This window comes from Geotrypetes seraphini, chromosome 2 (genome assembly GCF_902459505.1).
Source record: "Geotrypetes seraphini chromosome 2, aGeoSer1.1, whole genome shotgun sequence".
In the NCBI taxonomy this organism is placed as follows: domain Eukaryota; kingdom Metazoa; phylum Chordata; class Amphibia; order Gymnophiona; family Dermophiidae; genus Geotrypetes; species Geotrypetes seraphini.
In genome coordinates this window covers 224,775,785-224,803,219 of record NC_047085.1, presented here as the reverse complement: position 1 = coordinate 224,803,219, position 27,435 = coordinate 224,775,785, and the positions used below count along the sequence as shown (strand labels likewise).

The 27,435-nt window shown below is 40.7% G+C and overlaps 1 long non-coding RNA gene across 4 annotated transcripts in view; it reads left to right on the top strand.

Moving 5' to 3' along the window:
- Positions 1-598: 598 nt before the first annotated feature.
- Positions 599-27,435, top strand: part of LOC117355909 — a 169,291-nt gene continuing 142,454 nt past the window's right edge. For all 4 annotated transcript variants that reach the window (XR_004538482.1, XR_004538484.1, XR_004538481.1 and 1 more), the window contains exon 1: positions 599-732. This is a non-coding gene — a long non-coding RNA (uncharacterized LOC117355909). The remainder of the gene's footprint in view (positions 733-27,435) is intronic.

The window sequence follows — 27,435 nt, the reverse complement described above, 5'->3', positions numbered from 1 at the left end:
GAATAGGACATTTGCCCTTCAACTTGGCAAACTGAACGCTTGGTTAAACCCGCTTATTTGTCAAACAGATTCTTATAATGCTTTTAGAAAAATTTTAAAAACACATTTGTTTGATAACTTTGTTAAATAACTATGTAATTTTCTTCTTATCATTCTTTTTTTTTAACTTGATGTATCTTTCACTGATTGCACAGTTCTTCTTTGCTGTTAACCGCCTGGAACTTTGTGGTTGGGTGGTATTGTGGCAGGGAGCCCAGGCAGGGTGATAGAGATCCTGTGCCAAGCACCCGGCAAGTTCCTATGCCCTCCAAAGAGCCCAGGTTTAAACCAGAAACATTGCAGAACAGAAAACTACACTTCCCAAGAGCCTCTAGTTTGCTTCCTGTGCCAATAGGAAAGAGCAGGGAGGAACCGGCGTTAGAGAGGGATGGTGCCTGTAAGTTTCCCCTGTGTCTATTCTTAAGCCTAGAGCAGTGCAGTTAGGGAAAGTTAAACAGACTTGTGCTTCACCTTTTAATCCTGTCCCTTTAAGAAGAGACAGAAAATTACCTTGGCTTCAAGCCAGGGAGCCTCTGCTGTGCTCACTGATAGTAATTAGGGGGAGGGGCGTGTGAGCCCTTATCCTCCAGCAAAGCTGGGCCAGAGGAGCACCGAGTAGCAAGGATGGAGATTTCTCTGCTGAGGAATTGCCTATGCTAGAGGCCATGCATGGTAGCACAGCGTGTAAAGCAGGTCAGAGTTTCAAAGTTATAATTGAGGAAGTTTGCTGTTCTGCTTGCTGACCGTGTGTAATTCTCTCTGGGCTGAAAACTGAGCCCAGGGCACCTGAGTAATGCCGTCTGAAACGGACTCAGCTGAATGAACGGTATAAGGAAAACCAGAGGCTTCCTGCATTCTGTGGGACAGTAAGAGAAGCTGGGGTTTTGAATGTTTTCCTCTCAAATATGTGAGCCGGGGTTTTTGAGGGAGAAGACCAGCAGTATTGTGAAAGTTATTTTTGCCTTTTGTGTTCTTTCTATGTTTCCTGCTTGGAACTTGTGTGACCCAGGAAAGTGGTTACAAAACCTGAACTGGACTTTCCAAAGTAAAAAGACTGAGAATTATGCTGGTTTTTCTTTTGGGTATGTTTTAAACCTGAACTGGTTTTCTTCAAGGCTGCTTATTTTTGCTGGACTGTTCATAAGAGACTGTAGCAATAAGACCTCCAGGAGTGGGGGGGGGAAAGTTTCTTTATTCAGCGTTATGTTTCTTGCTGGGAAACAGCCTGACCCACAGGTCTAGGGCGGGTCTGCTCCCTCAGCACTGCACAGGAAAAAAACCCTGGTTTTGAATGTGAGGTTTTTTTTTTCCTTTTTCTGATTTGGTAAAGTTTATAAGAAGTGCCAAAGCTTGATTACCGGGTCCTATTTATGAACTTTGCTTAGCCCGGAGGCACTCCCACTGTTTTGTTATATTTACTTGATTAAGCCATCTGACATGACTGTGAATTGAATTATTATTTCCAATTAAAGGAAGCATTGGCTTTGCTTTTGGAACTCAGTGTGGTTTGGTTCTTTTTGGCACCAAGTATAAAGCTTAGCGGGAGTACACCAGTGAGCCTGGGAGCCACTGGCAGGATCCAGGTCACAAACAAACTCTATTCCTTGTGGCATGGGGCCCCGCGTAGGTCACACCGGCCTAGCCCAAGCGTCCCTGCCACAGTATACAAGAATATTTTATTATTATCATTATTATGCATACTCGGGTATATAAGAGTCATGGGGAGAGAGACATAGATAGCATGATGGGGATGGAGAGCCACAGTGGTGCAACATTTTGGGCTCCTTTTTACGAAGCCGCGTTAGCGGTGTAACGCGCGTAATAGCATGCGCTAAACTGCTGGACGCACTAGCCGCTACTGCCTCCTCTTGAGCAGGCGGTAGTTTTTCAGCTAGCGCGGGGGTAGCGCGTGATTAAAAGTTGCATGCGTTAAAGCCGCTACCGCAGCTTCGTAAAAGGAGCCCTTTATGTTTCTCTCCACACTTTGGGCTTAGGCCTTCCCTAAAATTCAACATCTGGCTATGCAAGTACTGAATAGCTGCTATTTATATGGTTCTACTTGCCCTGGTAGTTCTAAGTATCTGGGCACTGAAGCTGAACACTGATGGTATTCAGTTAACTTTGGAGAACTTTCTAGAGAATGACACGTGACAAAATTCATCACCGTTCCCGTCCCCGCGGATAACTGCGGGAAATAATCCCATGTCATTTTTTAGTGTTTATTTCAATCTCAGTCCTTCTACACCAGCATTCTTCAAAGCAAAGCTTGAGGGTCAGTTGTTGTGGCCATTCATACTCTGATTCTTATGTGAGCCAAGAATAATGAAACCATTGTGACATCACTGATGTGATTGGCTCTTAGGCACTGGTAGAATGAGGCATTATGACATCACAGTATCTGCTCTGGATACCAGAGACTGTCATTCTTTAGTGTCTATCTCAACCTCAGTCCTTCTACACCAGCATTCTTCAAAGCAAAGCTTGTGGGTCAGTGGTTGTGGCCATTCATACTCTGATTCTTCCCTCTCTCCTTAAAGAATGACATGAAGATGATTTCCCGCGGTTATCCGTGGGGAAGGGAACGGTGATGAATTTTGTCACCGTGTCATTCTCTACTTTCTATCTCTGCCATGGCAATATGCCTCAGATGCTGAACTGATCTGCATCCATTGTGGGGAGCATGCATGTTATTCTTTCCAGTTAAAAACATTTTTCAGAATCAGTTTCAGTCTTTTTTTTTTTTTTTTTTTCTGTGAAATGCTTAGGTGTTAAACGGGTGATACATTTTAGAAATAATACTAGTTATTTATTTGTTTATTATTTGCTGTTCTGTTCTCTTACCCTCCCCCCCTTTATAAAACAGTAGCGCGGATTTTAGCATCGGCCATGTTGGTAACAGCTCCAACTCTATGAGCGTCGGAGCTGTTATCTTCACGGCTGGCGCTCACTACAGTCTTGTAAAAGGAGGAGTTTGTGCTGAATTGTTGCAGCTTCTATTCCTACATTATTTATACACTATGGGGTAAATTCTATATATGATGATAAAAAAAATCAGCACTGAAAAAAAGCATTGTTCACTAAGCTACGCTTAAAGGTCATGTGTTGTAAGTCTAAATCCCTGACTCCCTTTTACAAAACTGCAGTAGTGGCTACCACCCGGCAAATGCTCTGATGCCCATTAAATCCCTATGGGTGGTGGAGCGATTATCATGACTTTGTAAAAGGAGCCCTGAGGTGGTTTTTTAAAAAAAAATTTAATTTCAAAAGATTTTTATGTACACAAATATATAAACAAGAAAGGATTACAAAAAAAAAAAAAAAAAGGAAGGAAAAATTTAAACGTACAACTTATATCCTTTCAAATCAAAGAAATCCCAAATTCCACATTTAGGGAAGAGATAGGGAATCTACCCACAAAATAGAAAAATTATACACAAAAGAAATCATTAGGAGAACATTTTTCTCAACACATTTAAGAACCCCTAACTCCCAGGTTTTTATCATTTCATTTTTATAAAATTCTCCAGAAGAACTGGGTCAAAAATATATATTTTCTTCTGCAGCGGAACCAGGCCTCTGCAGAAAAAAATGCCCTTAAAGGCTAAGCTTTGGATTTCAAAGTCAGGACTAGTTTATTACGCTCTTGAGTGACCTGTTACACCTAGAAAGATCTGTATAGATTGCTCACAAAACAGTACTTTTTTTTTTTTTTTTTTTTTTTACACATTTAAAGTAAGTTTTCAGAATAAGCAATCGGTATCCTTCTACTGCAAAGGTCACTAACAAAGTGGCACATGAAGAAATCGTATCTTGGGACTCCTTTAGAAATGCAGTCAGGTCACAGTCCCTTGTTAGGGGTTGTTTCTCTACAGCTACTCCCAAAGGATTAATTCCCAATTTTGGCAAATAAGGACATTTATCTACAGAGACAGAATCCACATTGTCTAAATGCAAAACCTCTTTGAAGTATTTTCTTAACATCTCAGCTGATATCAGACATATAAAAAGAAAATTATTAGAATGTAAACAGTATTCAAGCAATTCAATTTTATGATGCAAGGTTAGGCTTTCTTTTACAGCTATAACATTCACAGCCTGTTAAGTCTTTATCTGAGCCTGCCTCATTTCAGAACTAGTATATATCTTAGTGACTTAACTTTACAAATTAAACACATTCACTGTAATATCTGAAGTCAAATTACATAATCCTGCAGTTTCCTCGTAACATATCTACCCCACTACTGAAAGAGCTAAACTGGCTCCTGATCGAAAGCAAGGTGAAATTCAAGACCTTGATGCTGGCTGACTAGAGAATGACAAGGGGAAAAAATTTGTCTCTGTCCCCACCCCATCCCTGTGAGCTCAGTCCTCGTCTCGTCCCCGCCCCATCCGCACAAGCTTCAAATACTTATGATTTTATATTGAACTTATTTTATTAAAGTATAAAAAGAAACAATATTCTGTTAAATTGTCATTTTATAAATACAAATAATACAGAGCAAGGATCAACAAAACCCCTGTCTCCCCTCTCCGCCCCTTCACAAATATCGCCTCCACTATTGAGAAAATTGAATAAGCCAAATTATTACAGAATGATACAAGAAAAATCATGCTAACAGTCACACATGATAGGAATAGTGTTAGGAGAGTGCAACTAGGGCAGCTACCCCCTGGTCAGAGAGAGCCCTAAGCTAGCTGAAAGCTAAAGAACAGCCTAGGCTTTGTGGTCCTCAGTTATGTCTAACACCAGCTCTAGCAGGATACATATTTCAAATCTGATATATTCTAATCACAAAATAGAAAATTTATTTATTTTTTCTACCTTTTGTTGTTTCATCATTTTATTCTTCAAATCAAGTTGGTCTCAGGAGCTGGTGTCTGTTTTCTTTTGCCTTCTCTTAACTCACTTGCCAGGGTCTCCTGACAATTTGACATTTCTTTTTTTCTCCATGCTCACCATCCATCTTCTATCTCTGTGTATGTATTGTTCCCCATGTTCAGCTTCTCCCTTCTCTATGTCTCCTATACTTCCATTTGTAGTATTTCCCCTTTGCCCCATCTCCCTGCTTTCATCATCTCTGAAGAGGCACATATAATCCTTGCATATATCCTTGTAAGTTTACTATTCCTGCTTGAACTGCTGAAAAAAACAGTTTGTATGTTTGCTACATCACAAGGCCATTTTCTCTTTGTGTGCTGAGCTCTGTGTCTTACATCTTGTGCTTTAGAGAGATAAGAAACACTGCTAGACCTTAGATGGAAACTTCCCACTAAACCCCCCTCCCCCTTATGTTTTCTACCTCTTTCTAATGTATCCTGTTCCAAATAAGGTCTTTCCTACAGTCATGTTGCTTTTCTGTATCCTGTTACCAAATATGGTTTTTATATGACCCATGTATAATGCTATATAAATGGTTGTAGGACTCATAATAAATGGAACATCTCTTGGGAATAATAAGCATCTGTTCTTTCTAAGAGACTGTCCCCAGATGCATCTGACTTACAAACGACAGAGTGTGTGAGGCAGTATTGGGACCAGAACCTTTTCAATCTCACCATTCTATGATCCCCCTTCCTGTGTACAGTATCACTCCTCTATATCCCTATGCCCCCCTGTACAGCATCTTCCTTCTGCATTCTTATTCTCCCCTATGTCTAGCCATCTTCTCTCTGGTTCCATATAGTTTTCAAGTTTCAAGTTTTTATTAGGATTTGATATACCGCTTATCAAGGTTATCTAAGCGTTTTTTACAATCAGGTAAGCATTTTCCCTATCTGTCCCGGTGGGCTCACAATCTATCTAACGTACCTGGGGCTATAGAGGACTGAGTGACTTGCCCAGGGTCACAAGGAGCAGCGCAGGGTTTGAACCCACAACCCCAGGGTGCTGAGGCTGTAGATCCAACCACTGCGCCACACACTCCTCCACATATATATATACCCTCTCATGTCTAGCATTACCATCTGTATCTATGTACCACCCCAATGCAGATGCATCATTTCCCTTTTAGTCCCTGTTCCTATGCTCCCATCCATGCCAACCAACTCCCCTCTTTTTCTATATCTCCCTGTGTCCAGCTTCTCCCCTTTCTTACTCCCTTACACCAATGTGTGTCTCGCATCTCTTTCCTCCTTCCCTCCGCTATGTTCAATATTTCAATCACTCTTCATTTATCCCCTTGGTTCAGCTTTTCTCTTTCCCTTTCCTTCTCTCTCTTCCTCACTGGAGGTCCAGCACTTCTCTCCCTTCCCTCTAGCCTCTATCCCCTCCCTTCCACACCCAGGTGTGGATCTAGCATCTCTCCCTTCCCTCCAACTCCACTCCACCTACCACATGGGCCCGGCACCTGTTTCCCTTCCCCCCCCAATCCCCAGACCAGATCCAGCAACTGTCTATCTTCCCTTCAGCTCCAGCCAGTCCAGCAACCCAAGCAACCCCTCCCCCCTTTGGATATAGCAACAGTCCCCCCCCCTTGCAAGTCCAGTAGCCTCCCTCCCTATCACGGGTCAAACAGCCCTCATACCCTCCCTCCTTGGCTCCCGTTTGCGGGCGGCAAAAAAACGACTCTCCTGGGTCAGACTTTTGCACCTCCTGGGGCAGGCCTACCAGCCTGTTAGAAGCTTCCTGCACACTGCACTGTTCCGGAACCTTTTTGCTGCTGAGTCCCTCCTTCTGATGTGAATGGCCTTGTCCCTGTACCTGCGGCAACCAGTCAGTTTTTTCCCCATTACTCCAAGTTACCTGTGGCTAATCACGGTTAACGGTCACCTTGTCATTCTCTATTGCTGATACACAAAATCATTCATCTCTCAGAACCACAATATCTAGCGGACAGACTACATCACCACACACCAGCACACGCACTATGCTCAAACCAAAACCTCCTGCTGGAAATACCCTCATTCAGAGATATCAAATATAAAAGCGTCAGGAAAAGAATGCTCTCAGTGATGGCTCCAAGGAGATGAAATGCCCTTCCTAAGAAACTAAAACTAGAAAAGGACACCGGAAAGCTCGAGAAAGGGATGAAGACCATACTATAGCCAATAATGCAACAAAGAGGAGATAGTTGGCTAGTCCCCACTAAGAATATCTATAGGACAGGGGTGTCCAATGTCGGTCTTCGAGGGCCGCAGTCCAGTCGGATTTTCAGGATTTCCCCCATGAATATACATGAGGTCTATTTGCATGCACTGCTTTCATTGTATGCTAATAGATCTCATGCATATTCATTGGGGAAATCCTGAAACCCCGACTGGATTGCGGCCCTCGAGGACCGACATTGGACACCCCTGCTATAGGATAAACACAGTAGGTACAGAGGATAAGACAATCATAGCATAGATAACCAGATTTATCAGGAAGTTAGTACTTCCAAGATGAACACAGATCATGATGCACACACTAAGGACTCCTTTTACTAAGCTGCGCTAGCGGTTATAGCGCGCGCTGCAATACTGCGCGCTAGACACTAACGCCTCCATTGAGCTGGTGTTAGTTTTTGGCACGTAGCACGGGGTTAGCACGCATGGCAATGTAGCGTGCACTAAAAATGCTAGCGCACCTTAGTTAAAGGAGCCCTAAGCGCGAATTGAAATAGGAGTAGTATGAACACAGTACACAATACTAAATATGGATGTATAAGAAGGTATAATAAATAGGCATGTATAAGCAGGTAGATTGATTATATATTATAGGCAGAAATAAAGAGGATTGATTATGGTTCAAGAGGGTCATATTGAGAACCAACTCAGAAAACGCTAGCTCTGTATTGTAACACCTTTACAAAAGCACAAGTACTGATTAAGGTTTAATAATTTAATGATTATGGTTTAATGTCTGTACTGAAACCATCAAAGGAAACACAAACTCTGTATTGTAACACCATTACAAAGCTCATATAAACTGCTCTGAATTGACTCCCCCAGTCATTAGCAGTGGTAAAGAAGCTTTCAATAAACAATAAACAATATCCTCTGTTCTGTTAAGAACATCCAAATTAAAAAAATTGGTAATATCTTATAAAATCACCGAGATCTGAATCCTCGACGGTATGAAACCTGCACCACCAACAAGGTACTTAAATAAGGCCAAAATTAATAATACAAACCACAATACTCAGTACGGGCTTGATTTTCCCTCGTGATGACCAGTAGCCCCAGGCAGGTATTTATTGAGTGATACACACTTAGACCGAAGTCTAAATAAATCCTGCCACGTACATCATCGTACTTTTATAATATGTATTGATAAACTGGTGAATCAATCAAGTGCAGCTACACAACCGAAGAAGAAACAGCAGGTTTCTCTTTAACTTCCCTGTTTCTTCTTTGGTTGTGTAGCTGCACTTGATTGATTCACCAGCTTATCAATACATATTATAAAAGTACGATGATGTACGGAGCAGGATTTATTTAGACTTTGGTCTAAGTGTGTATCACTCAATAAATACCTGCCTGGGGCTACTGGTCCTCACGAGGGAAAATCAAGCCCGTACTGAGTATTGTGGTTTGTATTATTAATTTTGGCCTTATTTAAGTACCTTGTTGGTGGTACAGGTTTCATACCGTCGAGGATTCAGATCTCGGTGATTATATAAGATATTACCAATTTTTTGAACTTGGATTATTTTGTTACTATTGGTAATTTTTGGGTTTTTTTCCGGCTGTTAAGAACATGCCAGATGTCTATAAAGAAAATTTCCTATTCAGAAGTTGATCTTATCAGGCTAGTCAATGTCAGCTCACAAATAACATGGTTTGTGAGGAAATTGCAGTTTCAGAGTTGTTCCACTCCCCATTTGGACTGGATTCCATCAGAAAATTATTTGTAGTGGGTGGTTGAGGGGAAATTCATATTTCGGGATTCTAGGAGACACCATCTAAGGAAGTTGGAGAAACATTACGTACAGTTGGCATGTGTTTATCCATGGGACCTGAATAAACTGGTGTAGATGTTGCTTTCTTTATTTTCCCTCTTCACTTCCCCATTCTACAATTAAACATATAATAAGATGCACAAAATCTGTTGGTTTTTGAAGTTTCCAAAGATGCCCAAAGACCCTTGGTTTTCAAAGGGGTGTTCCCCTTTGGGTATACACCAATGGCTGCGCACCTTAGTATACTTGCCAGATATTCACAGGAATTGGGTGGAGTCATTGATGTCACAGCCAATACAGGGGCTCCAAGCCTCTTTTGCTCCAATGTAACCTCATGTATCCCTCATAGCTAGGCACACAAACAGCTCTCATTCTTTCTCCCTCCACTCCTTGATGTGCTTGCCAGATATTCACAAGAAGAAGGTGTAGTCAATGGTGTCACAGCTATTAGTGGGGCTCCAAGCCTCTTTCCTCCAATATAACCTCCAACTTACCTCACTGCTAGGCACATAGATAGTTCCTGGTCTCTCACTCCACTCCATGGTGTGCTTACCAGCTATTCACAAGAAGTAGGCAGACGCAATGATGGATAGGCAAATGGCTGGAGACAGACTCAATGATGGATAGGCAAATGGCTGGAGAACAGAAAACAGAGAGTGGGCATAAATGGGAAGTTCTCCAATTGGGAGAAAGTGACTAGCGGTGTACCCCAGGGCTCGGTACTTGGACCGATCTTATTTAATATTTATATCAATGACTTAGAACAGTGTTTTTCAACCTTTTTTGGGCAAAGGCACACTTGTTTCATGAAAAAAATCACGAGGCACACCACCATTAGAAAATGTTAAAAAATTTAACTCTGTGCCTATATTGACTATATATAAAGTAATTCTCTTGAATAGGAATCAAATAAACACAAAGAAAGTATTTTATAATTACTTTATTATGAAATATTAAGTAAACAGAATAGTGAAAAATTATAAAATACTTTATTCAGTGCGAAACCTGGGCCTGTTTGGCTGAACACAAAGCTGATATTCTGGCTGGAATCGAAGAAAGACACACACGTAGCTCTTCGTCAACAGTTCTCAGTCTCTCTCTGTATTTGGTTTTTATAGCATACAAAAATAGACAAATATACCCTCCATCCTTTTTATTAAACCACAATAGCAGTTTTTAGCGCAGGGAGCTGCGCTGAATGCCCAGCGCTGCTCTTGACGCTCATAGGCTCCCTGCGCTAAAAACCACTATTGCGGTTTAGTAAAAGGTGACCATATTGTAAAATATAGACAGCAGATATAAATTCAGAACTGTGCATAGTAAGTGAAGGGAAGTTTTCATCTCTGGGAATTTACCCAGTTAACTATTAAGTTATTTGGGCAAATTCCTTTGAAAACTGTGGTAATACTGCCTCCACTTTGCTAAATTTAAAATAAAATCATTTTTCCTACCTTGTCTGGTGATTTCTGGTTGCACTTTCTTCTTCTGACTGTGCATCCAATCTTTCTTCCCTTCTATCAGCCTGTATGCTTTCTCTCCTCCACACCTCATTCCCTCCCCCAACTTTTTCTTCCTCTCTCCCTGACCTTTCTTTATTTTTTTTCTGTTTCTCTTCTTTCCTTCTGTTTCCCTGCCTGCCCCCTTTCTTTCTTTCTCCCTGCCGTTCCCCAAGCCACTGCCACTGCTGCTGCCATCGGAGAACAGGACCCACCAATGGATAACAGGCCCCAAAGCCGACGCCGACGCATGCTCTCCCTGACGTCAATTCTGCAATCGGAGAGGAAGTTCCGCCCAGCCAGGCAGCGATTGGCTGGCCCGAACTTCCTCTCCGACTGCAGAATTGACGTCGGGGAGAAGAAGACTTATCGGCTCGATAGATTAGATTGCCAAGACAAAGTGAGTCCTGGGTGATCGACTCACTTTGCCTTGGCGAGCTACTGGCACCCCTGCCTCGGGCCCCCTGTCAGCTCCGGGCCCCTGAATGCAGGACTGGTAGTACTGCCCTGATGGCGGCCCTGCGGCACACCAGGCAACATCTCGCGGCACACTAGTGTGCTGCGGAACAGCGGTTGAAAAACACTGAGCTAGAAGAAGGAACATCCAGTGAGATCATCAAGTTTGCAGACAACACAAAGCTATACCGGGTGATCAGATCGCAGAAGGATAGCGAGGAACTCCAGAGCGACATGTGTCATTTAGAGAAATGGGTGGAGAAATGGCAGATGAAGTTTAATGTGGAGAAATGTAAAGCAATGCATTTAGACAGAAAAATAAGGAAAACGAGTACAGAATGTCAGGTGCAACTCTGGGTAAGAGCAAACAAGAAAAGAACCTGGGTATACTGATAGATAGGACACTGAAACCGTCGGCACAATGTGCGGCAGCGGCGGCAAAGTAAGCAAATAGGATGTTGGGCATGATAAAGAATTGAATCACGAGTAGATCGGAGAGGGTCATAATGCCGCTTTATAGAGCAATGGTCAGACCCCACTTGGAATACAGCGTCCAACATTGGTCTTGAAATCTAAAGAAAGATATAAAACTGCTGGAGAGGGTGCAGAGACGAGCAATGAAAATAGTATGGAGAAACTGGAATACGAGGATTGACTTAAGAGACTGGGATTGTTCTCCCTTGAGAAAAGGAGACTGCGAGGGGATATGATCGAGACCTTCAAAATACTGAAAGGAATTGACAAAATAGAGCAGAAAAATTATTTACATTGTCCAATTTGACACGGACAAGAGGATATGGAATGAAGCTAAGGGGGGACAAGTTCAGGACAAATATCGGGAAGTTCTGCTTCACGTAGAGAGTGGTTGATACCTGGAATGCTCTCACAGAGGTTATTGCGGAATTGACCATCCTAGGATTCAAAAGCAAACTAGATGCACATCTCCTTACGAGAGGCATAGAAGGATATGGATGACTAAAAATTATGACCACACAAAATGATATTCTATATTCCTAATATCAGAAATCAAGTGCTTCAATTCTTCAATTTATGAAAGCGGAAGAAACTTTCCGCTTTCATAAATTGAAGAATTGAAGCACTTGATTTCATAAATGATCTAGAAACAGGCACGAAGTGTGAGATAATAAAATTTGCGGACGATACAAAACTATTTAGTGGAGCTGGGACTAAAGAGGAATGCGAAGAATTGCAAAGGGACTTGAACAAATTGGGGGAATGGGCGGCGAGATGGCAGATGAAGTTCAACGTTGAGAAATGTAAAGTATTGCATGTTGGAAACAGAAACCCGAGGTACAACTATACGATGGGAGGGATATTATTGAATGAGAGCAACCAAGAAAGGGACTTGGGGGTAATGGTGGACATGACAATGAAGCCGACGGCACAGTGCGCAACAGCCGCTAAGAAAGCAAATAGAATGCTAGGCATAATCAAGAAGGGTATTACAACAAGGACAAAAGAAGTTATCCTGCCATTGTATCGGGCGATGGTGCGCCCGCATCTGGAATACTGCGTCCAATATTGGTCTCCGTACCTTAGGAAGGATATGGCGTTACTCGAGAGGGTTCAGAGGAGAGCGACACGCTTGATAAAAGGGATGGAAAACCTCTCATACGCTGAGAGATTGGAGAAACTGGGTCTCTTTTCCCTGGAGAAGAGGAGACTTAGAGGGGATATGATAGAGACTTATAAGATCATGAAGGGCATAGAGAGAGTAGAGAAGGACAGATTCTTCAAACTTTCGAAAAATAAAAGAACAAGAGGACACTTGGAAAAGTTGAAAGGGGACAGATTTAAAACGAATGCTAGGAAGTTCTTCTTTACCCAACGAGTGGTGGACACCTGGAATGCGCTTCCAGAGGGAGTAATAGGGCAGAGTACAGTACAGGGGTTTAAGAAAGGATTGGACAATTTCCTGCTGGAAAAGGGGATAGAGGGGTATAAATAGAGGATTACTGCACAGGTCCTGGACCTGTTGGGCCGCCGCGTGAGCGGACTGCTGGGCATGATGGACCTCAGGTCTGACCCAGCAGAGGCATTGCTTATGTTCTTATGTTCTTATGATATTAGGAATATAGGAATATCATTTTGTGTGGTCATTATTCTTAAAGATATTCAGCTTGTTTTGTGAGAACAGTTGTGACTAAAAATTATGCCAGGTGTTCACCTGGCAGGGCCTCCGCGTGTGCGGATCGCCGGACTTGATGGACCGAAGGTCTGATCCGGAGATGGCGCTTCTTATGTTCTTATAGCCAGTCACAGGGCTCCAAACCTCTTTCCTCTAATGTAACTTCATATTCCCTCACCACTAGGTACACAAACAGCTCCTAACAGCCTCTAGTGTCTCCCCAAGCCCTGAGGTTTTTTTTTCACCACTTCTAGCTTTTTGGTACTGGAGGAATGGAGAATGGAGAAGGGCAGATGTGGTCCCTCTCCACAAAAGTGGAAGTAAAGAAGAAGTAAGGAACTACAAGCTGGTAAGTCTGACTTTTGTGGTAAGTATATTAATGGAAATGCTTTTAAAACAGAGAATAGTGAACTTTCAGGAATCCAGTGGATTACAGGACCCGAGGCAACATGGATTCATTAGAGGCAGGTCTTGTCAGACACATTTGATCAATTTCTTTCACTAGGTGACCAGAGAATTGGACATTCAGAGTGTGCTAGAAGTGGTGTATTTAGATTTTAGCAAAGCCTTTGACAGTGTTCCACATGGTCAGGAACTGGTTGAATGGAAGGTGACAGAAGGTAATGGTGAATGGTAATCTCTTTGAGGAAAGGGGTGTTGCCAGTGCTGTACCTCAAGTTTTGGTTCTTCAGCCTGTTATTTTAAACATTTTTGTAAGCAATATTACTAAAGGGCTTTCAGGTAAGATTTGCCTCTTTGTGAATGATAACAAAATCTATAATAAAGTAGACACCCTGGATGGTGTGAATAGCATGAGGAAGGACCTAGCAAAGCTTGAAGAATGGTCTAAAATTTAGCAAAGGTTTAATGCTAAGAAATGTAAGGTTATGCATTTGGGCTGCAAAAACTCAAGGGAATGGTACAGTTTAGGGGGGTGAAGAACTTTTGTGCATGAAAAAGGAGTGGGACTTGGAAGTGATAGTATGTGATGATCTTAAGGTGACCAAACAGTTTGAAAAGGTGAAGGCAAAAGCTCAAAGGATGCTTAGGTGCATAGAAAATGTTTGGCCAGTAGGAAAAAGGAGGTATTGATGCCTTTATATAATACTCTACTGAAACCTCATTTAGAATATTGTGTACAATTCTGGAGGTTGCACCTTCAAAAAGATATAAACAGGATGGAGTCTGTCCAGAGGAAGGCTACTAAAATGGTCACTGGTCTTCATCATAAGGCATATGGGGACAGACTTAAATATCTCAATATGTATACTTTGGAGGCAAGGTGGAGAGAGGAGATATGATAGAGACATTTAAACACCTACATGGCATAAAGGAAGTTCTGGAATTAGAGGGCATAGGCTGAAGTTAAAAAGTGATTGGATCAGGAATAATCTAAGAAAATACTTTTGTACAGAAAGGGTGGTAGATGCATGGAATAAGCTCCCAGTAAAGGTGGTGGAGACAAAGACTGTATCTGAATTAAAAAAAAAGTGTAGGTCTGCATGTGGGATCTCTTAATGAGAGGAGGAGATAGTGGGATCCTGTGGATGAGCACTCAAGCCCCAGTGGTACGACAAGCCCATGTACCATGGCATATACATATCAACTATTTAATTTTCTTCCTTTCTGAGAATTACAATTTCTTTTTAGAATTTAAACAGTCATTTGAAATTTTGCCTTTAATATTATTCTGCAGCCAAATATTTACATTTGTTCTCATTTTGTGTAGTACAAAAGCTGCAAATTACTTCAGTATAAAAGCCTCTTATGTATGTGATAAATAATAACAGTAGTAATACCATTTCCTACCAGCAGAGGGTAGCACCTTCCTTTTAGGGTTAACATAAGAAGAGAACTGTCCACTCTTTTTTGCAGTTGGCCTGCATTAGAGTATAGAAAAAATAAGAACAAAAATTAAAACATGCCCTTCTAAATTATGTGCTATACAGCTGAAGTTGTATGTTAAATAAGCTTTAACTAAATGGAACTGGTTGGCTTAAATCTGAGCTAAAATTAGAGAACAATGGTAGGACCAGCAGCTTGTTCATGTAATCATATATAGCATGCATATCTGATATTTCATTAACTCACAGCTCTAGAGAAAGCTTACTACTAAAAAATGAGCATCACTACTAATTGCCTTATAAACAGATTAAACTCATAGGATCCCTTATAAGCCATGAAGACATGGGAATGTCTAATTCATGGACTATTGTTCTAATCACACTCAAATATCACTATAGGTAAGTTGTTTAAAACTATGGCCTCCTTTTATCAAGCTGTTAGGGTTTTTTATTGCCGGACACTGTGGTAAAAGCTCCGACGCTCAGGAATTCTATGAGTGTCAGAGATTTTACTGTAGCAGCCGGCAATAAAAAACACACCCCAATGCAACTTGATAACAGGGGGGCCTATCTAAATAATAATAATAATACTGTGTACTGTGAAAACATAGGAATGGATAACAATTAGCAGATCATTTCTGATCATAATGATAAAGACAAGAATTCTCCTATCACATATTTGTCAATGATGATGTTCAAATTGTGAACTGGAGTAATATAATGAGCACATTACATGTCAAACTGATTGACAAGTGAGATAAGATAAGGATCAGCCAGTTAGTGTTCACTTCTGGGTTAGACCGCGCACATTATACTGAAAACTTCACTTTTTCCCTAAAAAAGAGGGAAAAAGTTAAGTTTCCAGTAAATGAAGGGGGTTACAACCCCCCAAACCCCCCACAACGCCAGCGCGATCTCTATTAAGTAAAGTGTGGGGGGGGGGTTCCTCACCAACACCCCCCGTCGGAGCCCCTTAAAATACTATTTTCCTTCGGCGCGCTTCCGCCTTGCACTCAATTGTCTGCGCTGGGTTGTCGGCGCGTGCTTTTGACCTGTCACCTGTCGTCTAAATCTGAGGTTAGCCATTTTGGGCAAGAAGACCACAAATCCAGTAGGTTTAAGCTCGCCTGATTCCTGCCGATAACACACCTCCCAACATGCCCCTTTGAACTCTGGACGCACAGCAGATTAGAAGTGCTATTGCACATCCAGAAAGTTGGTTTTGATTATCAGCACTTGGACCGTCCCTGCTATTAGGAGTCCAAGTGCCAACCTAGGCAGGTTTTTGGATGTTTTAAAGTTTTGATTATGCCCCCCATAGGCTTTAAGATTAGCAGTGTTGTGAACCTGAAACAGAGAACAGTGCTTATATTTTACATATACCTGCTGGAGTCTGCTCTTAAAATCCAAAATGTGATGTTATTTTATAGTATACAAAACCTCTTAGTTATACAGTCAAACCTCTGCTTACGAGTGTACTGGTTTGTGAGTGTTTTGCAAGACGAGCCAAACATTCGCAAAATCGGTGCCTCGGAAACTGAGCTTGACTCGATTTACGAGCGTCCCCCCCTCCCCCCCGATCCTACATCTTATGCCGAGCACCCAAATAACATTCCTTACCCCAATTTGGCTCCGGCACCAACACACAGGACATGCCGGTGCCTGAAGATCCTCCCTCTGGGCTGGGCTGGACTGAGCATCAGAGATCCTCCCTCTTGGCTGGACAGGGCCTTGAGCATTTGCACATGCTCAAGGCCTGGTCTCGCTCTCTCCGAGATTCTCGGAGATCTCTGAGAATATCAGAGAGAGCGAGACCAGAAGGCCTTGAGCATGCGCAAATGCTCAAGGCCCAGTCCAGCCCAGCCTAGAGGGAGGATCTTCGGGCACCGGCATGTCCTGTGCGTTGGTGCTGGTGCCAAATCGGGGTAAGGGATGTTATTTGGGTGCTCGGCAGGGTGATAAAGGATTGCGGGGGTGGGGGGGGCATGTGAGCAGGGGGCGGGGTGCCGAATCGTAGGGGGAATGCTGGATCGGGGGGGGGGGGGCATGGAGCAGCGCCTTTGGCCTCGAGGGGGGGGAAACGTATCAAGCAAGTTTCCATTCATTCCTATGGGGAAACTCACTTTGATATACGAGCAATTTGGTTTACGAGCATACTTCTGGAATGAATTGTGCTCGTAAACCAAGCTTTCACTGTATATCTTTAAAAGAGGCATGTCTGAAAATGCCCTGGTGACTGGGAGGTAGAAGTTCTGTTGTCATGGTGAGGACTTAAAGGAAATGATGTGGCAAATAACACATAAGAACAAGCACTGTGTTAAACCAAGTAAAAGACATGTAACAGAATTTATTTATTTAAAAATTTAGACCCCCGCCTAAGCCTAGGTGGTTTCCAAAGCAACATACATAATCCTTTAAAAATACATTACAAATACATATATTAACATATAGTCTAATACCTGCCCTATTGCTCATTCCCTCACATGAAAGTACTTACAAACAGCTGTGTCTTTAATAATTTTTTAAAGGTTGCTCTATCAGCACATAAGCGCATTTACTCCTGTAAAGCATTCCAAAGTTTTACTCCGGCTGTTGAGAACATCAAATCACTTATCTTTGCATGAAGTATCCTTACTACTTTGTTGCCTGACAATCTTATTCTACCTTCTTGGATTATATACTTCCAACAAATCATAAAAGCAAGCAGGAGCTACATGATATACAGTATGAAAAATTATTGACTGTATTGTACTCTCTGTTGAATCAGAAGCCAATGCAGTTGTCCCAAGAGAGGTGTAACATGGGCTACTCGAAAGGGTCCAGAGAAGAGCAACTAAAATGGTTAAGGGGCTGGAGGAGTTGCCGTACAATGAGAGATTAGAGAAACTGGGCTTCTTCTCCCTTGAGAAGAGGAAATTGAGAAGGGACATGATCGAGACATTCAAGATAATGAAGGGAATAGACTCAGTAGATAAAGACAGGTTGTTCACCCTCTCCAAGGTAGAGAGAACGAGAGGGCACTCTCTAAAGTTAAAAGGGGATAGATTCCGCACAAACGCAAGGAAGTTCTTCTTCACCCAGAGAGTGGTGGAAAACTGGAACGCTCTTCTGGAGTCTGTTATAGGGGAAAACCCCCTCCAGGGATTCAAGACAAGGCTAGACAAGTTTCTGCTGAACCAGAATGTACGCAGGTGAGGCTGGTCTCGGTTAGGGCACTGGTCTTTGACCTGGGGACCGCTGCGTGAGCGGACTGTTGGGCGCGATGGACCACTGGTCTGATCCAGCAGCAGCAATTCTTATGTTCTATCTGTGGAGTCTCAGTTATCAATCTTGTTGATGAATTCATAAAAAGTTGTAAAGTCTTACACTTTAATTTTGTCACCCCTAAGTACATCATAGTACAATAATCCAATCTTCCCAGTATCATCGCTTGTACCACTGTATGGAATTCATAAGGCGCTATCATCTGCTTTAATCTATACAACATGTGCAACTGGCCATAACCTATCTGAATAGCTTTTGATAACTGATGACTCACCGCCAGAGCTGCATGTAACCAGATCCCTAACCCCATCACCAGCAGAAAAAAGAGTGACTCCCAGAAATGCATCTAACTGCTACCAGAGTCTATAGTCATTATCAGAAGCAGTCTAATAAATCAGAGAATAGAAAAAATTTACTGCTGTTAAGACAGAAGGCTTTAACAATCACAAAGAAAACTTTATTGAAGAGCATTTACTATGATCCCCAAAACAACAGAGAGCTTTGGGGACAGAACCCTTCTGCTTCAAGCTGCTAAAAAAAACCCACGATAATACAATCAACAGAAAAGATGTAGCAGAATGGATCACAGGCCAAGTTGCCTATAATTTAAACAGACCTGCTAGGGTCCATTTTAAAATAAACAAAACAATCATGTGAGATGTATATGCATGTTAGCAAGCTGATTTAGTTGATATGACTGCCTTGACTTGCTATAACAATGGTTACAAATACATCTTAACAGTTGTAGATATCCTGTCAAAATATGCATGGGTCATGAGTTTAAAAATGAAAACCAGTCATAAAGTTGCCAAAGCCTTTGAAACAATATTTAATCTAGGATGTACACCTGAAAAAATACAACAGACAAGGGTAAAGAATTTTTTTAATAGATCTCTAAAGAATTTTTTTAATAGATCTCTGAAGAATTTATTAAAACAAAGGGCTCCTTCTTTCTTTGGCTTATTTATCTTTACACATCCAGGGGGGTGAGAGATAGGAGGGAGGGGAATAAATATTGATAGTGATATTTGGGTAACTTTATTATTTATTTGTATTGTATATTAGGATATATTATGATATTATTATATGCAGGAAAATTAAATTATTGAATGATATTTATGTTACCTGTATAAATAATAGTGTAATATGTGTAATATCATTTGTTCTTTCATTTGTATGACACTGTTTTTGATTAAAAATCAATAAAGAATTAAAAACAAAAAAAAACCAAAGAGCTCCTTTTACTAAGCTGCGGTAGCGGTTTTAGCGTGCACTGCATTGCTGCGTACGCTAGACGCTAATGCCACCATTGAGCTGGCATTAGTTTTTATGTGTAGCGCGGGGGGCAGCACGCGCTAAAAACACTACTGCACCTTAGTAAAAGGAGCCCAAAGAGGGGTTCATCATTTTATGACCAATAATTCTGTTAAAGCGGCTGTAGTGGAAAGGTTTAACAGGACTTTAAAATCTAAAATATGGTGTTATTTTTGTATACAAATACCTTTTCGTTACAAAATACATCTTAAAAAGAGACATGTCCAAACATGCCCTGGTGGCTTTTGAGGGTTATCAGTTCTGTTATCATGGGGAGGGCTTAAAGGAAATGATGTGGCAAATAACACGCGATTAGAACAAGCACTGTAGAAAGAATAGGTGATCACAGGCTGTGTTAAACCAAAGTAGTTCTAGTGTGGAAAAAAAAAAAGCTCTCGCACAGAAAAAATGGATCCTTTTAAAATTCATACCCCTCCCCATTGTACTTACCTTTCCTGTTTACTTTACTATGCTTATTGTAGTTCTCCCCACTTCCCCTATGTATAAGTCTGTAATGTTGGTGTGCTTGTTGTAGTTAGTAACTGAGACTCTGTTTTTAATTGCAAATCAAGTTTCAAGTTTATTTAGATTTGATGGTTCGCTTAATAAATTCTAAGCGAATTACATTACAGTTAAATTGGGGTAGAACAATTAATTAAAAAAACAAAAAGAATCAGGGACAATACAGACTAACAATGCCGACAAAACTGGAATAATTAGGAAAGAACATTGGGGAATAAAAAGTTACAAATCTGTTATTTCCCTACTGGGAAGAGAAGAAAACAGTGAAGGATGGGAAAAAACACTAGGGATGGGGTGTAAAAAGAATAAAGACTGTTCACTTTTATTATTTTAAATTTTCTTGGAAAAAAATTCCTTTTTAAAGATTAAAAGAAGCCTTGAAGAGAAATGTTTTTAGATTAGTTTTAAATAAGGTGAGGTCTTTGATGTTTCTGATATATAAAGGGAGAGTATTCCAAATAAGCGGCGCTTTGACTGAAAAAATATCATGGCGTCTAGTTCCTATTATTTTTAATGAGGGGGACCATGAGTAGCTCTTGAGTATTGGATTTATCGCTTTGAATTTATGATATTGCGATACATCAAAAATTTTTAATAAACTTGAAACTAACAGAAAAAAAATGGATTTCCCAAGAGGATTCATAGAATCAGTTACTTTCTTAAAGACCGTGATGCAGAAATTGTACTATTCAGGCACAGATAATGAAGATGCAGCCTTTGAACTACCAGGCGACAATACTGTGGAGGCAAGCAAACAGTGGAGATGTCCAAAGAACCAGGTGCGCTGATTTGATTCACTTTTGTTCACTCAATGACTCGACGTGGACATGTTTCGGCCCAACCAGCCTGCATCAGGAGTCTACAAACCATTAACGCACAAACATTAATGATCAGATTGTACATTTAAAGTTAAAATAATCATATAATGCACTTAGAATACAAATTAAGATTAAAATTAAAACTTTATATATAAAAAAACACTTCAAGCCACTTTAGTGTTTTGGGCTCTCGTTCTTTGAAAATTCAGAATGGGAGCGTAATCGTGCCCCCAGGGTCATAAGTATGATAGGTGCATCCAGTATGGTTTACCTTTAAAGGTCACATTCGTGCACAATAAAACCAATGATGTGACCATTCTTTTAATATGTATCATGCTCATTTCACGCTGAATCGCCCACGATATGAGTGCTTTTGAACACTGTATCATGCGTAAAAGCCACTGCAAGGTACCGTCCATATGACTTAATGTTTCGTCACACTTCCGATTGGTTTTGTAGTACCTTTTCATTTTAATTTATTTAACATTTTCACTACACCTTAAAACCGGAGGAGTTGTAACGTGAATATCATTGGAAGCTTTTACGCTTCTCCCTCGTTATTCGCGGGGGATAGGAGCAGAGCCGGACCGCGAATGGCGAAAAACCGCAAATATCTGGCTCTGACCCACCCCCGCCTCCCTTCTGCCTTTCCCTGGCATCCTGGCCTTACCTGGTGGTCTAGCTGGTTTTCGGGGCAGGAGCGATCTTCCTACGCTCCTGCCCCATGCAGATATCCATTAGGAAATGGCTGTGGGGAGTTCCCGTAGTCTATCTGCACGGGGCAGGAGCGTAGGAAGATCGCTTCTGCCCCGAAAACCAGCTAGACCACCAGGTAAGGCCAGGATGCCGGGGGCAAGACAAAAATATGGGGGTTTCTTTTTCCCTCCTCCCCCCCCAAAAAAATCACGATTATGTGAAATCGCGAGTAGGGAAACCGCGAATGGGGAGGGGGAAGTGTAGTTATAATTGACCGTAAGGTTAATCATTTAATTATTTAACTATTTTTAGTTTTCAGTATATATGCATCTATTATTCTTTGTTGCACACAGTGCTTGATGTGTTCATTCATACACTCTTACCATACAAAGTTTGCTAAGCTGATGATGATAAATGCATCTGTTTTTCTGCAAAGCAAAAGGTATGTGAATTACCAAGCAATTGTTTTGGGTTTGAAGCAATGGACATTATTAAAAATGTTGCATCAATATAAATACATATTTTCAATGCCTTCTGGTCACTTTACCAATTGTGGGTCTATATGGATGTGATGTGCATATTTGATTTAAAGTTACTATGGGTCCAGTTTTTTATAAGTCGTCTTTTAATGCAAGTTTTTTTATATATATAAGTTTTAATTTCAATTTTAAAAGCACTATATGATTATTTTTACTTTAAATGTACAATATGATCAGTAAAATGTATCTGTTTATGTTTTACTGTTTTATGTGATATTTCATCTGTTTTCTTTTATTTGTGGCTTATATGAATATATACGTACATTTTGTTTTAGACATCTTTGTTAATAATGTTTGTGTGTCAATGGTTTGTAGACTCCTGATGCAAGCCGGTTGGGCCGAAACATATACACGTCGAGTCATTGAGTGAATAAAGCAGAGTTGCAAAACAAATCAGCATACCTGGTTTGTTTGCTAGTTATTGACTTATGGAGGTGACTCTCCTATTCTGTACACAATGCTGTGGAGGCAACAGATATGGAACTATATCAGATGTTTGTTGGAAAAGCTAGTAGCTCCTGTAAGACAGAAGCACTTTTTATTGTCATTGTGATTGGAGGGGGGGGCTGGGTGGGGGGTATGAAGCTGGTTGTGTTCAAAGGTTTTAAAAAGTGTTGTAGAAGAATTCATTTATAGCATTTTTTGTAGGGAAATGATGGATCTTCATACCCACTAGAACCCAAGGACATAGAGTATATACCGACGATAAATCTATCCTGTTTGTGCTTTTACTGTTTGTGTCATAGAGAACCAATGGTTTCAAGTTTAATTAAATTTTGGTATACAAACTATCGACATGCATCTGGCTGGTTTACAAAGCTAAAAATAATGTTACAATAAATTTTAAAAGGGGGGTAAAAGGAAAAAGAAATATGAACATTAAATAGACAAATTACAAATACAAACATGAGCTGAGGATAAAGAGGGAGGAAAGTTAATAATCACATCATTAAAATAAATTATTTAGGGGAAGAGGAATAAAACACCAGGAAAAGGGATCACTTCTAAAAGCGGTTCATTTAATATACTGGTGTACTATTAGAAAAGAAGATATTTAGATGCTATGGTACGCGTCTTGGAATAAGAACATTTTTAGTTTAGTCTTAAATTTGTCGAGTGAATTTTTGTGATGGAGTTGAGGTGGCATGGCGTTCCAATAAAGCTGGAGCTACAACGGAAAAATTAGTATTTATGGTGTAGTAGAATTCCTTGATAGAAGGTATGGTTAATAAATTTTGATCAGCCGATCTAAGGATCCGGTGAGAGCAATAGGGGATGATGAGTCTATCAAGAAAGGGTGGGAGCGTGAAAGTTTGATTTTAAAGACCAGCAGTAAAGCTTTGTAAGTGATATGATGTGTTATGGGTAGCCAAAGTGCTTCTCACAGAAGAGGGGTAATGTGATTGTATTTTCCTACTTTAAAGATGAATTTAATTGTCGTATTTTGAATGAGCTACAGACAACGTATTATTTTTGTGTGATTCCATTATAGAGGGAGTTGCAATAATCTAAATGGGAAATGACCAATGAATGAATATGGGTTGTGATAGCATCACTTTTGAGAATTAAGGTTAAAGAACGGATGAGACGGAGTTTGTGAAAACAGCTTTTAACGACGAAGCTTATCTGGTCATGAAAGGTTAAATCTTTATCTAGAATGACTCCGAGCAATTTTATTTTTTATTCCATTTTTACTGGGGAGGATTTAACAGAGATTTGTCCATTTATCATTTCGTTGTTCCTGATTGGGAAAAGTATACCACAGGATTTATTTATGTTGAGGGAAAGTTTATTTAAATGGAGCCAATTTTGTCGAGTTTAGTGTTTATTTCTTGTATAACACAGATATTGGAAGGATCAATGAGGTGAAGAAGTTGAATGTCATCTGCGTAAGCAAAAATTGTGAATCCAATGGACTGAGCTAGAGTGAGAAGAGAGGCTAGAAGGATATTAAATAGTAAAGGAGAAAATATAGAGCCTTAGGGAACGCCAAAAGTTTGAGTAATTGGAGATGAGGTTTTTTCTTTCAAATAGACTTTGAAATTTTTTTTTTTAAATATTTATTTATCATTTTATTGATAATTATCAAGTATAAACTTGTACAGAAAGCAAAAATTTAAGTTTAAGGATACATAGCCATAATCATCATATTAAAGTCCAAAAATCAAAGAAGCAAACAAATAATACATATCCATATTTTCAGAGAAAAACAAAAAGAAAACTCCATTATGTTACTTAAATTTTAACTCAAGTCCACTTTGAAGATCAAGATGCACAAAGGACAGTTTAAATTAAAAAAAGAAGAACCAATAATGCTGAGATTAATCTAAGCTGAGCTCAAAGTTCCCTAATAACTTCTCATCTAGGGCTAGATCTTATTGTCCTTTTCTTTTTCCAAGCGAGACAACGACAGGAAGGTCACCAGCTGTGAAGGATCAAAAAAGACAAATTTCTGAGAAGAATAATACACTATACATTTACATGGATGACGTAGATAAAAGGTTGCCCCAAGGGCCAACACCCCTGGCTTTAATAGTAGAAATTCTTTACGACGCTTCTGGGTTTCTCTGGAAAGATCAGGATACATTTGTATCTGCATCCCTAAAAAGGTTTTCATTTTATTTTAAAGAAAAGTCTCAGTAACCAGTTTTTGTCCGGGGCCAATGCCACTGTTAATAATAAGGTTGCTGGGACTGCCTTTTCAGTATTCGAGGATTCCAATATAATGGATACATCCAAATTTTCCTGTTCAACCTCTTACTGCTGTTTCCGTTGATTTGTAGGAAGATAATAGACTTGTGTAAATGGTGGTATCATATTTTCAGACAAACTCAAGATTTCCATTAAATATCTTTTCAGCATCTCCCAAGGTGTAATCATCAAGACCTTAGGAAAATTTACCAATCTTAAATTATTCCCACGGGAAAAATTTTCCAAGGATTCTAACTTTCTTCTAAGATTGGTATTGTCCTTAATTATTGTTTCATAAATTTGTTTGGTCTTAATTGACTCCTGGTTAATGCTGACAATCTCTTTTCTAAGCTCTGTTGTTTCCTTTTTTACTTCTTTTATTTCTTTATCATGATGTTTTATTTCCCCTTCTATTTGATTTAATTGAGGTTTTAACAAATTAGGAATATTAGCAACCAGGTCCCAGATAGTTTCAAGTGTTACCTCTTGGGGTCTCTGAAGATGAAAAGAATAAGCTGTAAACTCTTCTCCCACTGGTGAAACTGCCTGTTTAGCACTCTCCTGGATCTGTCCGGTCTCCTCTGCTGTCGACTCCTCTGTTTCTTCAAACAGACTCTTGAAGATGTGGAGAGTCTGGATCCCTGCTCCCTCCATGAATGACAACGGCCTCCAGGGCTGAAGATACTCCCTCTTTGGAGAGTTCCCCCTCCCGCGGGGAGCTAGTAACCTGAGGGCGTGGGGGCGGAGCCCTTGTGTCGGGGCTTAGCGTAGTCTCAAGTCCCTGAGAGATCGCCTCCGTTCTGCCCGTTCGGGGCGTCTCTAGCGGGAACGCCTCCGACTGCAGGGAACTCTGCATGCGGCGAAACATCTCCTCAATGTTCCCCAAGCTGGGTCCGACGGAGCTCCGCAAAGCCCCAGCCGTGCTCCGACCCCTCCGCTTGGGCATTCTGCCGAAAATTCAACACGGAAACAAAGGTAAATGAAGAGCTCACCAGCGCGTGACGCTCAGCTTAGAGCTTCGGCAGCCATCTTGACCATAGACTTTGAAATTACGGTCTTTGAAGTAAGAAGTGAACCAAAAGAGGGCGCCTGTGACACCACAGTTCTTAAGACAAAACAGTGCAGAAGAGTTGTGGGCAGTGGTTGTGTATTTTGAATAGTAGTCTTTCTTGGCTTGTTGTATTGAAGTTTTGTATTGTGTAGCGATTTCTTTGTAATGGCGAAGGGAATTGTTAGACCTAGATTGCCGCCATTTATATTCAGCAGAGCGGAGTTGACGGCGGAGGAGGGTAAGATTTTCAGTATACCATGGCTTCTTTTTGGGTTGTAGTTGGGATGTTTTTTCCTGGGAGGTGGCAAGCAGATCCATAACAGATAGTGTTGAGTCTTTCCAGAGATCAGATTGTTCTTCCATTGTAAGTTTTTAGTAAAGTCTTGTAGGTTCAGGTTAAAGAAATTTTGTATAGCAGAAGTAATAATTTTATTGATGTCTCTGTAAGTATAAGTATTCTGTAAGGCAATGGAAGGAGGAGTAGGAAGATTTAGTTGAAGATTAATTAGGATATGATCCGACCATGGGAGAGAGTAGGTTTGAGGATTTTGAAAGATATGGCTGATAGCTTTTGGACTGAATATCATGTCAATAGTGTGTCCTGCAGAGTGAGTAGGAAATGAGAACAGTGGTGTCAGGGAGATATCTGAAGTTAGAGTTAGGAGTTCTAATGTGTTTGGGCGATTGAGCTGATCAGAATGTATATTAAAATCCCCAAGGATAATAGGGTTTGGGTGGGAGATGCTAAAGTCCATGACTACAGACATGAGAGCAGTTAAGGAAGGTTTAGTGGCGGGGGGAGGGGGGAGATAAGTGAGAAGAAAGTTGAGAGGTTGGGAGTTTATAATGGAGAATTGGAGAGTTTCAGCTGGTGATTGAACGTAACCAAAAGGACAACAGAAAATCAAGGCCTTAAGATGTGTTTGATTTTAGCTGGTGGACTGACATAGGACTTTCCAAAACACCACCGGTGCACAGTCTTTTCCATAAAAAGTACATTTAAATCAATTAAAGGGTAACGGTTTACTGCATTATAAAGAAATGCCTGCATCGGGTGATGATGGAAGACTGTGTAGCATGTTTAATGAGGGAACCAGGTCAAAGATATCATGATTGCCTGAGGTGGAACAAAAGGATATACAACAGAAACTCAAGAAAACTTATGCCAGGCTGTGCTTAGAATATGGTGAAAATATTGCCAATTTAGTAGGTTATAAAATAGAAATATTGTTGCTTTGTAATGAAGGCATTAATATAATCAATGGTTTAATCAGAGATATTAAGACATGTATAAAAGGGGTGCAGCTGCTTGAAGGTTTGGTAAGATTCATGTGAAATAAAGACTGTACAGAGGTAGTAGAAGGTTTAATCCATGACGATGATAGAACATTCTTCAAAAGACATGTAGGGCTCCTTTTACAAAGGTGCGTTAGGGCTTTAACGCACGGAATAGTGCACGTTGAATTGCTGCTCGCGCTAGACCAGGGGTAGGGATCTCCGGTCCTCGAGAGCCGTATTCCAGTCGGGTTTTCAGGATTTCCCCAATAAACATGCATTCAAAGGTGCATGCAAATAGATCTCATGCATATTCATTGGGGAAATCCTGAAAACCCGACTGGAATACGGCTCTCGAGGACCGGAATTCCCCACCCCTGCGCTAGACCTTAACGCCAACAT